The sequence below is a fragment of the Anser brachyrhynchus genome (genome assembly GCF_964034855.1).
Source record: "Anser brachyrhynchus genome assembly, chromosome: 2".
Lineage (NCBI taxonomy): Eukaryota > Metazoa > Chordata > Aves > Anseriformes > Anatidae > Anser > Anser brachyrhynchus.
Window position 1 is genome coordinate 56,991,382 of NC_137695.1, and position 19,136 is coordinate 57,010,517.

A 19,136-nucleotide genomic window follows, 5' to 3' on the forward strand; every position below is an offset into this window, starting at 1 on the left:
TAGCCTCTACTAGATATTCCTCCATGTTATATTCAGCAAACTATATAATTGATACTAGTGGTTATGCAAGGACTAGTAAGTGCTTAATTAGCTAATTACTTATTAGTGACTAATTAATCACTATAAGTGATTATACATAGATTTTTGACTAAAGAAATACAATTTTGAGTTTCCCACTGAAATTTGTTTTATAAAAACTAGGGGTTCAAAATTATTTTATAGTGGCAAAACATTAGATGAAAGGATTACCTTGAAGAGCGAACTTCAAGCTATTTAAAGACCTAGGGGGCAAGATCCTTAGGAACACTGTCCTTAGGGACAAATGAGCTGAACAGAGTTAGCAACTATTTAAGGATATTTTCCTCAGAGTACAAGAACTCCCCATCTCCTTGTGTAAGAAAGTGAGCAGGGAGAACAGAAAACCAGCATGGCTGAGCAAGGACCTTTTGGTCAAACAGAGGCACAAGAAGGAAGTGCACAGGCAGTGGAAGCAGGGACATGTGCCCTGGGAAGAGTACATGGTTGCTGTCCAGATGTGCAGGGATGGGATCAGGAAAGCCAAGGAATGGATGGAACTGAGTTTGGCAAGGGATGTAAAGAATAACGAGAAGGGATTCTGTAGGTACAGTGTTCAGAAAAGAAAGGTCAAGAAGAGTGTACCCCTTCCGATGGATGAGAAGGGTGAATTGGTAATGACAGATATGGAGAAGGCTGAGGTAATCAGCAACTTCTTTGCCTCAGTCTCCACTGTCAGACAGGCAATCCCATGTCTATCATTTCCCTGAACCTGAAGATGAGGGCTGGGGAAACAAAGTCCCTCCCACTGTAAGCAAAGAGCAAGTTTGAGACCACCTGCTGAAACTGAACAGGTACAAGGCTATGGGGCCTGATGACATGCATCCCAGCGTCCTGAGGGAAATGGCTGATGTAGTTGCCAAGCCTCTCTCCATCATATTTGTAAAGTTCTGGCAGTCAGGTGAAGTTCCTGGTGACTGGAAGAAAGGAAAACATCACTCCCATTTTTAAAAAGGGTAGAAAGGAGGAGCCAGGGAACTACAGACTGGTCACCTCTGTGCCTGGAAAGATCATGGAACAGATCCTTCTGGAAGCAATGTCAAGGCACATGCAACACAAGAAGGTGATCCAAGAGAGCTAGCTTGGCTTCACCAAGGGCAAATCATGCCTGACCAATCTGGTGGCCTTCTCTGATGGAGTGACTGCATCGGTTGACAAGGGAAGACCAATCGATGTCATCTACCTGGACTTCTGTAAGGCCTTTGACACAGTCCCACATGACATCCTAAGCTCCATATTGGACAGAGATGGATTTGAAGGGTGGACCGTTTAGTGAATAAGGAATTGGCTTGAAGGCTGCACCCAGAGAGTGATGGTCCATGCCTCTATGTTCAGGTGGAGGCCTGTGATGAGCTGTGTGCCTTGGGGTTCTGTCTCAGGACTGGTACTGTTTAATATCTTTATCAATGATAAAGACAGTGGGATCAAGTGCACTCTTAGCAAGTTTGCAGATGACACCAAGCTGAGTGGTGCAGTTGATACACCAGAAGGAAGGGACACCATCCAAAGGGACCTGGACAAGCTTGGAAAGTGGGCCCGTGTGAACCTTAGTGAGGTTCAACAACTCCAAGTGCAAGGTGTTGCACCAGGATCAGGGCAATTCCAGACATGAGTACAGACTGGGAGAAGGACTCATTGAGAGCAGCCCTGTAGAGAAAGACTCTACATTTTGATTACACTGGTCTAAAATCATGGGATTTTAGTGGACAAAAAACTTGACATGAGTAAGCAGTGTACACTTGCTGCCCAGAAGGCCAACTGCATCCTGGGCTGAATCAAAAGAGGACTGGCAGATTGAGGGAGGTGATTGTCCTCCTCTACTCTGCCCTTGTGAGGCCTCACTTGGAGTACTGTATCCAAGTCTGAGGACCCCAGCAAAAGAAGGGTGTTAATCTGTTAAAACAGGTCCAGAGGAAGGCTACAAAGTTGATCAGAGGGTGGTGAGACACTGGAACTGGTTGCCCAGAGAAGTTGTGGATGCCCCATCCCTGGAGGTGTTCAAGACCAGGTTGAACAAGACACTGGGCAATGTGATCCAGTGGGTGGCATCCTTGCCCATGGCAGGACGGTTGGAATTAGATGATCCTTACGGTCCCTTCCAAACTAAGCCGTTCTATGATTCTATGATTACTAGAAAATGGGTAATCAATGATAGCATTCACAAAGGAGTATATCAGACAGAAATAAAGACAATTAAGTCTTCCATTTATTTATTTATTTGAGTGTGTGTTTTGTTTGTTTGTTTGTTTGTTTGTTTTTGAAATATAAAATAAAGCTGTAGTGCCATTTCATTTTTCTGAAAAATCCCTGGTGACCAATCGTGTTCTCAGTGGTAGAGTTGTAATTTCTTGTATGGTTAAATTACCAGAATTCTTATACAAAATTTATCAGCACAACTGATAAATTGTGGTAGAAGCAACACTCCATTATCGTTGTCATTAAGAACACTGATAAACAGTAAGTATTTTTGTACATGGCCTAGTAGATTTCCACATGATTTTCACAGATTAAATTAAACTATACACATTTTTAAGCAATCTAGAAGGACTGGAATAAATGTTTCACAGATAATATTATTTCAATCAAAATTTGTTATACGAACAGCACCTTTTTTATTTCATTAAAAGAAACAACATATCCTGGTTTCAGTTAGGACAGAGCTAATTTTCCTCCTAGTAGCTGGTAGGGTGCTATGTTTTGGATTAGGATGAGAAGAGTGCTGATAACATGCCGACGTTTTAATTGTTGCAGAGTAGTGCTTACAAGGACTTTTCAGCTTCTTGCTCTGTCCCGCCAGCGGGCAGGCTGGGAGTGCAGCAGGAGCTGGGAAGGGACAGACCCAGGACAGCTGACCCAAACTGGCCAAAGGGGTATTCCATACCATCTGACATCATGCTAAACAATATATAGGGGTGGCTGGCTGGGATAGGGGGGCCGGCTGCTTGGGGATAGGCTGGGCATCGGTTAGCGGGTGGTGAGCAATTGCATTGTGCATCACTTGTTTCGTGCACATTATTATTAGTAGTACTATTATTATTATTATTTATTATTAATTATTATTTTCCTGTCTTAATAAACTGTCTTTATCTCAACTCACAGGCTTCACTTTCCCGTTTCTCTCCCCCATCCCAGAGAGGGAGGGGGGAGGGTGAGCGAACGGCTGTGTGGTGTTTAGCTGCTGAACGGCTTAAACTGCAACACAACAAAAGCATACTTAATTGCTGATTTACTCCCTGTTCTGTGCTGAATGAAATAATTTCATTTGTTGAATGAACTGCCTTTCATGAACCATGAATTTAGCCTATTTGGCCTTCTGCACTTTACAAGACAGAAAAAATGTATGTGCCAAAACTCACCATTCAAGAAATAAAGCTTTTGTTGTAATGTTATCATGCTTTATAATTTCAGGGGGTCTGCCAATAAACTCAGGCAAGCTACAAATTAGAATACTTTCTCCAGTACTTAAGTTGTATGTTACATCCATGTCTATTTTCAAGAGGATGTGCATTTGTCCATTAATTTTTACTTTGAAGAAACCCTTCAAATCTCTTCACTGCCAGGCTTGACTTGCTCCCAAAAGCTGTCTGTCTGAAGGACTGTAAAATGAGAACTCCTTAGTAGAATTTCTTATTCTGAGGCAACTGATGGCACTGTTGATATTGCACATGGATGCCTTGAAGGTGAACCCATCCAGGATTTTGAAAACTTCTGCAAGAATGCTTCTTGATTTGCAAGCTTTTGGACTTCTGGATGGAAGCAGTTCTATTTTTTTTTTTTTATAAGGGAAGATTATTCTTCTTTTAAAAGAGAAAGTGAAGTGCAGAGAACTGGCAAATAGAGATATTTCAGGTAGAATTTTTTATGCCTGCAGAGTCCAGCTTTATGCATGGCTTTAGACTGACTGTATCACAGTCTAAAGACTTGTTTTATAATGAAATTCATACTTATTGAAAAAAATTATTAGCTCTGATGTGAAAGTAAAAGTACCATTTGTATAAATTCACATTATATTTTTATAATGAAAGTTAAGATTTAGGAAGGAAAAGCATTCCAGAACTATCTTCTCATTAAAGGTTTGTTATCAGTGCATGTACCTTCTGACTTGCTCAAAGTTAGAAATGTATAAGGTTCTATGGACTGTGCTGATCTGTCCCCAGGCAACCTAAAAATGTGACTCTTACAAACCGAAGAGGGGGAGGCTTATTTGCTAGACTGAAAAAAAACATGAAGGACATCAGTGAAAAGATCTTTGCAGAAAGGCACAGGCTGCATGGCATCATCTCACATGAATTCTGTTACTGGTTCTGACTCCTCAGTCTCGGTTTCCATTTGAATGAATTTTTCAGTCTACAGTGTAAATATATTCTCCAACCAGGGGAATAATAGAATCATAGAATAGTTTGGGTTGAAAGGGACCTCGAAGATCATCTAATTCCACCTCCCCGCCACGGCCAGGAACACCTTCCACTAGGCCAGGTTGCTCAAAGCCACATCACATCTTGCTTTAAACACATCCAGGGATGAGACATCCACAAAAGTCTACATAAATACATGCACATATGTCTACATAAAATACTTCATATTGTCATTTTATCAGAAATGGATGAACATCTGTGGTGAGTTAACTCCAGTCTGCAGCTAAGCACTTAAACAGCTGCTTACACACTTCCCCCCCCTACCCCCCCCCCCCCCCCCCCCGCCCCCCAACAAGTTGCAGGAGAAAACAGGAAGAATGAAAGTGAGAAAACTCCTGTGTTAAGATAAAGACAGTTTAACAGGTGAAGGAAAAGAGGAAAAACAACAAGAACAACAAAGTAAAGCAAAGGAAATGAATCACTAAATCCCACAAGCAGACTGATGTCTGGCCAGTCTCCAAACAAGGGCCCCCTTGGAAGCCCAAACCCTCACCTCCTTCCCCCACCCCAGCTTTATTGCTGAGCATGATGTTGGGCAGTGTAGAGTATCCCTTTGGCCAATGGTCACTTGTGTGCCCTTCCAACTTCTTGACTGCCCTTAGCCTACACATTGGAGGGGTGTGGGGAGGAAGTTGGAAAAAGATAAATCCTTTATAATTTTCAGCATTCAGCAATAGCCAAAACATTGGTGTGTTGTCAAGACTGTTGTAGGCATAAATACAAAACAAAGCTCTTGGTTGCTGTGGAGAAAGATAAATCTATCCCAGCCAGATCCAGAATAATATAAAATTTATTCAGAAGTTCAGTGTAAGTACTTATGTGGAAAGGTATTGCTTATTTATTTATTTATTTATTTTCCTAAGTATGGTTTACTTTTCAACTTCTCTGTGTCTACGTATACAACCCTTTGGACACAAATACATCCTTGGTGCAATTTCATCCTAGGAAACAGAATCACAACAGTGGTATTATTCTGACAAACTTTTAAAAAGAGGGATTAAAAGCATCTAACATCTAAGCTGATCATTGATCAGCTGGACCAGAGCTGGATTTTTCAGAAACACGTACATAATGAGCAGCACAGATCCCCAAGATTTCTACTGGCCAGTAAATTTGTAGCTCAGGAAGTGAGCATCCCTAATGACCATTTTATTTTCTATCGTACCAAATGCTACAAAACTCTAAGAAAAGAGAATGGAGATCAGACTTTGAACAAATGTCTGAAATTGCTTAATTAAGAAATTAAAAAAGAGAATAAAAGTATTTTCAGTATATTCAGTTAGTACAAGGTTTTGTGATGGAAATTCCATAAAACTGAACAGAGGCAAATTTTTATGTACTCCTGCCACATATATTCACTTAATAAAGGGAGGCTTGGGGCTACACTTAGTTTTAGCATTTCTGTGCCTTGTTGTGTTTTAACTTGGCTGGCACCGAAGCACCACACAGCTGTCTTCTCAACCTCCCCCCACAGTGGGATAGTGGGGTGAGAATCAGAAAAAAAAGTAAAAGCTTGTGGGCTGAGATAAAGACAGTTTATTAGGACAGAAAATAAATAATAATAATAATAATAATAATAATAATAATAATAATAACAACAATAATAATAACGTGTACACAACAAATGATGCACAGTGCAATTGCTCACCACTTGTTGACTGACGTCCAGCCCATCCCCAAGCAGCGATCCGCCTAACCCTGGCCAGCCACCCCATACAACAATTAAAATGTTGGTGTGTTATCAACATGACTCTCATCTTAAATCCAAAACACAGCACCATACCAGGTACCAGGAAAAAATTATAATAGCCAAAACCAGGACATTTGTGCAATTATATATAATTAAATCTTAATATGTTTCTTTCATCAATTCATTTTTCTATGGTCTTAGGTTTTTGTCAGCCATCATTTCAGAATGTAGAAGTGTGACTGGCAAATGAAATGATCTTCCTACTGTCCTTACTGTTTTTTTTTTAATATTTTTTTATTTTTCATTTGGATTGTGTTCAGATCGCACCATTTCCGTATCTTAAACCTATGAAGCATTTTTCCATAAAAGTAAAGGACACATACATCATCTGTGGGATTCTGGATTCTTTGGATCCCTCCTTACAAGGCTTTTTGGTAGGTATGTTTTAGTTAAACGAAAGATCTGAGGCTCAACAGAATGGGAAGTAGTATGCACTTATATGTCCTTTGCTATGCAGGAGGCCAGACTAAATGATCTAACAGTCTTTTCTGTCACTTAAGATCTATGAATAGCTAAGTTTCCCATTTCCCTAGAATACTTTGTGTTTCAAGTCTCTTTCTCTCTCTCTCTCTTTTTTTTTTTAATCTTTTTTTTTTTTTTTTCCCTCCTATTTTCCTAGATTGATTCTTGCTGATAAATTATGGGCCAGAATCTCTACCTATAACGAGGCTACCAGCAAAGAAAAAGATGCTGACAGACAGATGGGTGCTCACAAAATGCTAAGTACTGGGTGGAGGTTCTTAAGACACAAAAACTGTGAAAAAAAAAAAAGAGGGGGGGAGGGTAGGAATTACAACCCTCCTTAGAGTCAGTTTTCTATGCCTGTCTCTCCATTTCTCTTCCTCTTTCTTATCTTTTCTCTGAAATACTTTCATCCTCTCCCTTGTACTTTGTTTCTCTTAACTGTCCTGATGTATTTTTATAACCTTCAGTGAGACTCATTGATGTTTTAGTTGACTTATATCAAAGGGAAAACCTAGTTTCCTTAGGATCCTTTTGAAATTCCATTCTTAGAGCATAAATGCCTTGTTATGGCTAGATTCAGAGCTCACTTACTAGCTGTAAAACAGCATACAACAATAAGCTATGAATTGTAGACTAAAAAGTGCCAGACAGATATTGTCTCCCTCCACCTCGCGTGCTTGTTCCATGAAAACAGCAGCTTGTAAATATTCTACCTCTGGAAGAGCAACATCTGCCAAACTTTTTAGACAGTTTATTTTTAAATACACCTTTGACAAAGGGCTCACCGACTAAACCAGAAGACGGAATTCAATGAAATGGTTCACTGAAATTCTTCCAATTGACTTAATAGACTCTGGATAGGAAAGGAAGACTTTCTAGGCTTTGATAGCATGGAAAACTATCTTCTCCATCTTTCCCACTTACACTCTGGCATCTGAGTAGTCTTACAAAGTCATCTATAAATTACCTGGCCTGCTACCTTCATTTGCACAGGGGTGAGAGACAGCTGTTCCAATGCTGACATTGAAACAGCACTGATAGCTTGTTCCTGGCTGCTGAAAATACATAGAAAGGGCTGCTGATGCTACACTGAAGTGCTGTATTGGAACACAGTATCTGCTTTGAGGATGCCATATCTCATGGCATCATGGCATCTCACTTCTCAACTAAAAATTAAAACCACCAAAAGAACATCTCAGAGAGAAATTGCTGATACAACTTGCTGGATTGTAATGCAGGAATTTCTGTGTAGCTTGACTGACTGTTAATAATTGGATAGTTGTCAAAAATCATGGCCATATTTACAGCAATTGAACTAAGCATCTGGAAGATTTCATCATTTATCAAATTCCCAAATGAAATGGTTGTTTGAACTAATGAGCAAAAGCTTCACTCATTTGATCAAATGACAATGGACTAAGCCCATGACTGCAGTCATCCCTGAGCTAAGTGCCAAATGAACTAGCTCTGGAAGCTGCACAGCTGCATTAGCATGACGCCGTGCCAAAAGTAATTAGTCCTAATGAGAGGCTCTACCGCACCTAGGATCAAACACAGCATTGCTGAGTCTTGATCTATGTGGACATGCTATCTTTCCAGAATTAGTGCAGATATCTCTCTAATATGGTGGTTCATTGCACAGACAACACATTCTGTGTTTGCCTACAGATTGAGAAGCCAAACAAGAAAAGTCATGCAGCTTTACACTTTCTTGAACCTTACCCAGTCAGTATAGTAAATGAAGATGGAAGGTAGGCAAGATAGTGACTAGCGCAGATAACTATCAACTAAACCAAGAAGCTAGGCTCCAGGAGTACCCCTGGAGTCAAAATTGGGTCCAGTCTTGTTCAGAATCCAATCTGTCATCTGCCCCTGGATGATGGGGACAGAGTGGTTGGTTTGCTGGTCACATAAAACTGTGAGGCTGAAACACTCTGTTTGTTCATGCTGAAAACCAGAGGGACTTCAGCAGGCTGGAGAAACAAGCTGACAGGAAGCTCATACAATTCAACAGGGAAAAGTATAAAGTCCTGCACCTGTGGAGGAACAACCCCAGGCACCAGGATGTGCTGGAAAGCAGCTTTGCAGAAAAGTCTCTGGAGGCCCTGGTGGACACCAAGTTGAATGTGAGCCAGAAATGTGTCCTTGTGGCAAAGAAGGTGAAATGGTCTCCTGGGCTGCATTAGGCAAACCATTACCAGCAGCTTGAGGGAGGTGATCCTTCCCCTCTACTCAGCCTTGGAGAGGCCACATCTGAAGAGGTGTGCCCAGTTCTGGACACCTCAGTACAGGAGAGACGTGGATGTCCCGGAGAGAGTTCGACAGAGGGCCATAAGGATGATTAAGGGATGGAGAATCTTTCCTCTGAGAAAACGCTGAGAGAACTTGGGGCTGTTCTGCCTGGAGAAGAGAAGGATCAAGGGGGGACCCTATCAATGTATAGAAATACCTGAAGGGAGGCTGCAAAGAAGATGAAGCTACTTTTCAGTGTTGCCCAGTGGCAAGAGCAGTGGCAATAGGTACAAACTGAAGCACAGGAGGCTCTGTCTGAACATCTGGAAATGTCTTTACTCTGAGAATGGCTGAGCTCTCTATTGGGATTTAGTTGAAGTCCACTGTCATTGTTTCACCAGCTTAAGTGGAAAAGAAGGCTGATGCACTGTAGCACTAGTATTTTGCCTGTGATATCAGTTTGTTTTTTTTCTGTTTCTCTTGATTAACATTTTAATGATGAATGCTTGCTTCTCTGGATGGAATTAGAACATAACTGTGAACTTGTTTACTGAAGCTCATGCTAGATAAGGATACAGTGATCCTAGAAGGTGGAAGGAAGAAGCTAAAAAGCATAGCAAATATCAGTATATCACTTGCAGTAAAAGCGTATTTCTGGAGCATGGCAAGAGGATGGTTTTCTGTCTTCAGATGGATAGATGATTTTGTGTCTACCAAATACAGATTTTGCTGTTGGGACCTGCCTTTTGTGATGGTTAAAAGTGCAAGCTATTTCTGTGTCATGTATGCTTCAGTTCCAAAAAAAACAAATCACAAAGTTCTACGTTTTCCATTTTTCTCTATTGAATGTTTAGTCCTCTTGGGTCTCACTAGCAAAGTCAAAGAAATTACAGACATAACTAAATTAACAAACACATAAATAAATGCAGGTCATTATTCTGCTAGTCTGTTGGTTAGTCTGCAGCATCAAGCTTAGTTCTGTTGTACACATGCCACTTGCACAAATATGCATGCTTGTGTATATAACCCAAAAGATTTGCAGACATATTTCAGTGCTTCTTTATTGCTATTTTACATGGAGTTCAGCTAGTAACACTTTTTTCCCCTCATTGTCTTTCAGTATTGAAGGGAATAACAGACTACAATGCTTTGTAGAGTCATCTCCTCAAGTGCACAATTATAATTGCAATGTTTCAATACTGCTATTAAAAGTGGGCTATTCAGTATTGTAGACTGCCCTCAAAAGGTTGAGAAGTTGGATATATAAAGAGAACATCTGTTAGATGCAGCACTTCTCAGTTACAGCTTGTTTCTGGTCAAAAGCCATTATGTCAGTGAGATGTGTTTCTATGCATATGCAAGACTAGATTACTCCTTTGGAGCAGAAGCTGGAGTACAGAACAGTGCAGACTTACAGTCCTTCCCTGAATTTTCCATAGGGTGGCCTAACCTGCTGTCCAGTTGCAGCTGAGGGGGATTTTTTAACTGCTGGAAATGTGTCTTTACGTTTTCCAAAATACACAGGCTACCTGAAACTGGCTAAATGCTCTCCAGGTGCAAGGTAGTAAAAAAGAATGTTCCTGGCTTCTCTGACCTTGTGGAGGGACACTAATTCTATGACTTGCTACCGGCAGACAACCACTTACACATGCAATTAGCAATATTTTGGAAAGTAGTAAGTCTACTGGAGCTCAATATGAAGGGAAAACAGAAATGGATAGTGTGCCTTCCTCATGAGTAAGTATCTATGAGAGGACCATTATAAGGAGGGATTTGATTTTGGTAATGACTAAGAATCAGATATTTTTATTTAATTTTAGAATAAACACAGCTATCAAACAACCAATCAAACAAAAATATCAGCCTTCCTACATAATAGATTAAATTGCTTTGGGGGACAAAAATATTACATTAAAATGAAAGTACCAAATTTTCTCATGAATTATCATGCAAAGGCCAAACATGCCCTTGGAATTATTTATTAATTACTTCAGTTATGCTAACTGCACTCCAGCTGTCTTGTAGATAAGCACTTGGAAAAAACTCTTATATTTTTTATGGTTATATTTTAGTTTGTATAGCAATTTTCAGCTGTAGATATCAAGAATGAAAAATGACATTACCAGTCCTGCATAAACAGGGAACCAAATCAAAGATATGTGAAAGAACTTGTTTAAGGTCAAAAAACAGATGACCAGAACAAGGCATGAAAAGATACCTACTTGCTTTACTTCTAAGGCAATACAGTTTCAGATAGATGATGTTACCTCCTATCCATACATCCCTCTTCCAATAACTACTTAGCAGCTTGGAAGAAACAAAGGAAAGGTGACTCAGTTGAAGGTCTTGTTGATCTCATGAAACGTACTAAAGCTTAAAAAAAAATATAGCAGCGATGTCTTCTGGTCTTGTTTGTGAGAGATGATTCACAAAAAGGGAACTGCAGTCAGTACGCTGAATATAAAAGGAGAGGAGGAGTATGCTTTCCTATCTGTAGTGGGTACTAATATACTTCATTAAACTTTTTAAGCTGCAATGCTTTACCATAGAATTGCACTGGTTCCATGCAACAGATGACACCACAACAAGGGAAATGCACAGACATCAAAACAGAGCTCTCTCATGTAGCATTCTAGGGGTTTTGTGTAACAGTTAGTTATTTTTTGTTGGATAAAAGGCAAAATAAAAGTCATAAAATCACACAATATCCTGAGTTGGAAGGGACCCACAAGGATCTTCAAGTTCAACTCCTGGGTTCAAAAACGACCACCCAAAAATCCGACCATGTGTCTAGGAGCATTGTCCAAATGCTTCTTGAGCTCTGACAGGCTCAGTGCTGTGACCACTGCCCTGGGGATCCTGACCCAGTGCCCGACCACCGTCTGGGTGCAGAACCTTTTCCTAACACCCAGCCCAACCCTCCCCTGTCCCAGCTCCATGATGTTCCCTCGGATCCTGTTGCTGTCCCCAGAGAGCAGAGCTCAGCATCTGCCCCTCCACTCCCCTCGTGAGGGAGCTGCAGGCCGCCATGAGGCCTCCCCTCAGCCTGCTCTGCTCTGGGCTGAACAAACCAAGGGACCTCAGCTGCTCCTCATACCTCTTCCCTTCTAGACCCTTCACCACCTTCATAGCCCTCCTTTGGACACTTGAAGTGTCCAAAAGTATGTGCTAAAATTCGTGAAATCCGATTACAGTAGGAGCATGGTAAAATATCAGAGATTTTTAAGAGGAGAGGAGAAGGAATCTCCTTTCCATAAGAAAAATTGCTAGGAAGTTTGCATGGTTCTAAAATTGCTGAGCAATGGGACTGGGTGCTTATCAACTCCTCCTCCTCAAATATGTTGCATTTGAATCTCACAAAAATCAGCCACATTTGTAAACCATGCATCATACTAAAAGTTGTAATAGCCTTGTGCAAGCCTGAAAAGTAGACATCAGGACTGTCATTTTTTTATGGTGTGATTTTGAGAAAAAACACATTGCCTATGTGCTTTTCTTCCTCTTTTGTGGTGTTTTTCTTATTCCATAGTTTGTGGAATGGGTGTAAGTTCTGCTGGAGATTGTGGTTAAGACTTGTAAAGGTATTCAGATGCCTGGGTTGTAGCTGCCAGAAAACTTTTAAAATCTGGCCAGGTGCTCAAGGTGATATGAGTTGATTGATTTTTCTGCCTGGACATGTAGCTTTTTGTCATTTGTAGTGGCTGGTTTATAAGCAAATTTTCACTGCTGTTATTTATTTCTCTGTGCCTGTGCAGGGGTCACCATCAGGGTAAGGACCCTGTTGCGCTGTACTAACAAAATAGTAAAGTCCATCCAAAAACTATGACATAAGCTTACTTTTACCGTAGTCACTCTGTATATGAGGAGGGTAGGGGCAGGGTAGATGGACCCTGGTGACTGTGGCTTCTTTTTATTTATTTTTATTTTTTATTTTTTATTTTTTATATCTTTTTTTTTTTTTTAATTTAAACAAAGGTTTTCTCTGAAAATTATGGTTATAATTATTTACTGTTGACAGTGTTCAGGGTGGACCCCCCCAAAATGGAGATGATGTCTTTGGTATTGTTTATTATTATTATTATTATTTTTTTGCATGAGGAAAATATATCTAAAAATATGAAAATAAGGACTATCATGGACTGGTGTGGAGGCATAGAGACTGAACTGACATGTTGGAGGTAAAAGTATGTGCCCTGACTTCATGGTAATTAGAGGTAGAAAAATCCTGTAACACACTGGTGGAGGATAAAGGCCACAGTCATGGTGTATGTACTCATTTTTGAATGCTATTTGAGTGAGGGACCTGCCTGTTTCAGACACCTTTCCCTAACTACCTTGCTTCACTGTATGCATGAGTCTCATGAAATGTAATGCCAACAGGACACCCATTCCTGTTTCCTACTGTAGTAGTAAAAACATAAAAGGGTGAGTGAAAGGATTTATATCTGTAAAAAACATTTGCCATTTCTAAATCATATTGATAGAGAGCTGTCTATAGTACTTGAGTAGACACAAAATGCTCTACTGTGATCCAGACTCTATTTTATAAACAAAGTCAAGATGTTTAGATCAAGAGGATATAAAATACCTAAATCACATAAAATTACGTAATAGCAGTCTTGTGATAGTAACTGCTTTTGTGATTTTCTTAAAAAAATAAATTCATTCTTTTATTAGATTTTTAATAAAATTGTTGGGAAAATCTGTGGCCAAAACTTTAGATGATAATTTAAAATTTACCACTTTATGATGTTCTTGCAAACACTTAATCCAAAAATGATTATATTCACTTGAATCAATTTATCGACAGTTTGAATTAATCGTGTGCATAAAATTTGAAGTATCATGGATACAATTGTATCATTAGTAAAAATACCTCCTCTTTCATTGTATCTTATCACGTTAAATATTTTTCTACTTTAAAACTGTATTCCTTTGGTGAAAGGAATAAAAAATATTTAGACTTTTAATAGACTAACTAAGCAATTTCCAACACTTTATGTTTAAAGGCCAACTGAAAGAAAAAAAAAAAAAGAAAAAAAGGTAGATTGCAAGGTACCAAAACCCTATTTAAACACTGAGGAGAAAGATTCCCAAAAGCATCTAAATGAATTAGGACCAGATGTCCAACTGGATTCAGGTTATAGGAAGCAATGCAGTTTGGTTGGACCATTTCAGATTTTGTCACTTACAGTGTTTCAAAGTATGGGATTATACTGAGGATTAGTAATAAAGGTAAGTATTAAAGAGCAAACCGCTATGGATGACATTCCAGTGAGTGTCTGCTATAGGCCACCTGACTAGAACACATGCATGAGGCATTGTACAGACAGCTAGAAGCAGCCTCATGTTCACAGGCCTTGATCCTCATGGGATACTTGGGTCACACCAACATCTATTGGAAGGACAACACGGCAGGGCATAAGCAATCAATGAGGTTCCTGTAAAGTGTTGATGACTACTTCCTGACCTAGATCATACAGATGCCAACAAAGAGAGATGCTCTGCTGGACCTCATATTCACAAACAAGGAGGGGCCTGTTAGAAGTGTTAAGGTTAAAGACAACTTTGCCTGCAATGACCACGAAATGGTGGATTTCAGTATCCTGAAAGCAGAGAGGAAGGTGAAAAGGGAGATCACAACCCCTGATTTCAGAAGGGCAGACTTTGGAGAAAGTCATTTCCAGTTCCAGTCACTTTTAGCCATTCTTCATCCAAGTTGTTTATTTGCTACCTTTGGCTTGCTCCCAAACACCAGAGCGCCTATCCCCATCTGCAAATTAGATATAAAGATAAAGGTGGAACTGGTGTTTTCAGAAGGGTCATAAACTGCCCTTTTTAAATATCAAGCTTTTCTGCACCACTTGCCTCAGCTGAAAAGAAATCTTACCTTGAAAAGAATGATGCTTGCAGTTTTTTCAGTCTTAGGATGAGAGTTTGCAAATGTTGTAAAAACATTTGGATCAAAAATTTCCCTGAAGAAATTTAATGTTTTTTTTTTTTTCCATTTAATTTGATAGCTTCCTACTGGCCCCTGGGATGAAGGGATTCCTAAGTGTGCTATGCATTCTTTGATGTGTGGCTATGCAACATGCTCTCCTATGGGGCTGTTTTTCAAAAAAATGACCTGCTGCTAGGAAAGAAAAAAACAAAACAAAACAAAAAAAAACACAAATAAACCACAACAATGAAGGTCACACCAGTTTGCCTACTCAGCTACAAAGATAAAGCTACAAAGATAAAGTATTTACATTAACATAAGGGAATTTAAAGAGTATGATGTAGAAAATTCATTGATATGGTAGGATTCCATTTTAGGATGCCTTTGGAGAAAGAAGTGATGAAGTTATTAAAATCTGTGAAACATATAGATTAATCAGTCATGTTTGAGAATATTAAGTCTGGAGAAATTAATGCTGTCTAGGAAGAATCAAACAGCAATGCAAATCATGTTCCCTGGCCTATCACTGCTTTGTCTGATTTTGGAAAAGTTACTTACATCTCAGCTAAGTAGCCTAGAAACAGCCTAGCACTTACTTACATCTCAGCTAAGTAGCCTAGAAACAGCCTAGCACAAGAGCAATATGGCACTTTTCTCTTCAAGTGCAAATGTTAGATATCAAAGTGCTGTTTGTATCCCTCGCCCACAGAGCAAGCAGACTCATCCTGGAGACATCCTGCTGCTCTCATTAGCAAGCTACCCCATGCAATCCTTTTCACAGCAGCTAAGTTCACTGATCACTCCTTGGGGAGACTTTTAGGGTGGCTAGCATTGCAGCCAAGTGACATCTCTGAATGTAGGGGCTGTAAATATTTCTAGCTGTCTACAATAAATTAATAAGAAAACTCCCTCTCTTACAAGTTCATGACAGGATCAAACACAAGTTGACCTTTCTTTTTCTAAGCCTCATCTTTTCTTTTTTTCCCCCGCTGTAAAACTGTCTTAGTCTTTGCTTATTTCAGAATAATAACAGTGGGATACAATTCATTAGTGTCTGTAAATTGCTTGGAGGTGCTGCGATGAGAGGAACTACAGAAATGCACAGAATATCTTTTTCATTACAATATTATGACAGTGGCATTAAGAGAGTTTTCTGAAAACAATTTAACTCACTACTGGCTTTTTAGAGCAATGATCCTGGGAATCTAATACAAAACAGCGTTGGTAGATGCTTCCTCCCAGATTATCAAGAATAGGTCCCTTTCAAAACTTGCTTTCAGGGATACATCTCTCCAAAACATGGGATTTCTCTTGTTCAGTTTATTTGACAAACACCTCACAGGTATACAGTAGCTAGATTTTCATATTCATAACTCTCTGCAGTCTTCAACAAACACCTCCTAAATGTACAAAACCATACTTTTCCTCATTTTATCCTAGTCAGATTTGTTGACATTCAACCAGATTTTAGGTAGTCTCCTGCTTGCTGCAAAGTTTTGAATAAGGATCCTGGAGACCTATTTCCCTCTACCCTGATGGCTGTCCTTTCAAGAAGCTCTAGCCAGGCTCAGTTGCACAAAGCTACCATTTCCAGGAAGGAGTGGCTACAAAGAAGAATTGAGCAGGGAGGCGAACTGAAAGTCTTCAAGAATTCAAAGTGAAATTCTTGGCATGTTTTGTATGGCAACATTTGACAGTAGAGTGCTTACAAAAAATAAGAGCATTAAGATATCTTGTGAAGAGCTCAAGGATCCCTATCACTGTTGTCTGATATACAGACTGCTGTTTAGTCTGTTTGATCAAGCTAGGTCTGCTTCCAAACTCAGCACCAAGGGAAGTGGAGGTAAAGGCAGAGGATTAATCAGGGCAATGGCCAGCTGAACTGGTTCGGTGTAGTAGTACGTCTCTTATGGTAGATCTGTGTAGCTGATGGGCCAGTCAGTTTATTTCAGTTTGCAGAAGTACTGCATACTGTAAGCAACTCCCTGTCATGTTGCAGAACAAGTGCCGGCTGTGTTGCATGTACACACAATAAATATATAGAAAGTGTATACTAATTTTTAATTATGATGTTAGGTACACACTGGGGGAAAGAATCAGGGGCTACGAGAAAGATATTTTTGTGTTGCCAAACTGTTCCTCTAACTTTTTCAAACTATTTTGTGGATTGCATTTATGAAAAGCATGGACAAGGAAGAGGTCAGGTTACATTCCTCTGGGTCCTAAAAGGTAGGTCAAGGCTAAAGGAAGAAAATGACCATGGCAGAGGGACTTAGAATAAATGAATAAGTGGTGTTCTTAGTGGTGTCTTCATATGAGGACTGGATTCAGCATTAAACCTGCCCAAAACTGTATAGGAAATCTCTAAAGAAGAAAACATCGTTTTTCTTTTCCTAAAAATATTTTTAGTTTAAAAACACATCTAGAAAATTTGACCAAAGATGTGTGGTTTCCTGAAGCACTGATTTACAGAAAAATTTACACCCTATCAAACTACCTCCTATCTAAGCCAGTCATTGTCAGCTGACCAGTCACCTGTAAAAATAATATGTAGATTTACTGATGTATGTAAAAACTGAGTTTTAAGATAATTCTACATCTCTCTCGGCCTACTGTTCCTTGAATGATGGTAAGTAAGAGCCTGCCAGGGGATCTGCTTGATAAATGGAGTACCCAAAGATTTCCACCACAGTCACAGTAACATTTTATCGCCTTTTTTTTTTTTTTTTTTCATGACAGTCTTCCTTGCCTGTTTGGAAAAGCTGTTTCTTAAATCAGAGAAACACATTCTTCCCTTCCTTCATCCCTCTCCTCAGAGATGTTAATATGGAGCTGAAGACACATGAAATTATATACTACAAGATTGCACCTCTTTTTCTTATAATTCTAGAGAGTAGGAAAATAAGCTGTGCAGTTATTAGACCTTAAGACAGCACACCAATAAAATAATTTAATGAGAATTCGTAGTGATATCTATTGTGCTCAGAATAAAAAATGCAATAGCAAACTTCTTTCCAAAGACTTGAATCTAAGAATCTTTACAGACCAAATGATTTGTTTTCCTAATATATTTAGCAAGTTCATTAAGCTGATTGAAATACTGGATGTTTTAGAACCTCTCATTCACTGATTTTCTGGTCTGTAGAACAAAGCTTATGCTAACTGTATATTACAGATATATACAGCTGTTTCAAATATAAGGGAAGAAGAAGAATGAACATGTACTGTCTGTTGGCAGAGGACACTGATTTCAATATTTTCCTTTTGGAATTGCAGGAAATAAAGAAATCGACAGAAGGCTTTTTTATTTTTATTTTTTTTTTTCCTTTAGGAAGTGATTGCTCTTCAATGAAATTTGCACCTGTACAAGAAAGCAATGAAAAGACAATGTAGCCGTTATTTGAAGTGCAGCAGCTTGCAACAAATATGTCACAACTGACGTTACACAAAAACCTTTAATACAAAATAACAGTTCTGTAAGAGAATTTGATGTGTTAGCTAGAAAAAAGTTTGCTAAAGGAAAACTTCAGGGTTTAAAGATAATACTGTAATTGTCTTACTGACTTAATTTTATGTTTCCATTAAGAAACAAATTCGTGTCTCAATTTTATTGGACTTCTGTAAAGGGGAAGCAAACTCTTTTAAGAAGCAGAAGAATCTATTGTAAGCCATGCAAGAAACTTCTGAAATTCTGAAACTTTGTTTTTAAATTGATTGAATTCCAATGAAATGTAAATGCAGACTAGAATGAAACAAACTACTGAAAACTGGATAAAAAAATGTCCATGCAATAAAGGTGCAACTCAGAAAAGAGGATGAATTTCTTTTTGTTATTAAACCCACAGCATTTAACTCATTTTGAACTGTGACTAGTATAACTTTGAAGTCACAGAAAGAAATATTTTCTGGGATTTGAAAATTTCAAGACTAGTTTCTAGGAAAGAAAGGGTAGACTGAATGCAATTATGTTCAAATGAACAGTTCTCTGTACCATTTAGCAAATACAGTCAGGATAGGTTTAATCAAGGGTTTTTTTTACTACCTTAAACTGCAATACTACATTTGACCTTACAAGCTGTTTCTACAGGTGATATTTCAACTTCTGCCATCAAGAATTTGTTATACAAGTCTTAGATTCAGGGACAGGAGGCAGTGGTTGAATTCAGGCATATGCCAATCCACAGCAGTTAGTGGGCCTCAAGTGTAGGGCCTCAAGTAAAACTCCTGTTTAACTGCATTCTGGCTACACTGCCACATG

General features: G+C 39.1%; 1 protein-coding gene across 21 annotated transcripts in view; it reads right to left on the reverse strand.

The window, feature by feature from the left end:
• Positions 1-19,136, reverse strand: part of CNTNAP2 (contactin associated protein 2) — a 1,160,459-nt gene that overhangs the window by 96,830 nt on the left and 1,044,493 nt on the right. The gene's annotated exons all lie outside the window — the stretch shown is intronic.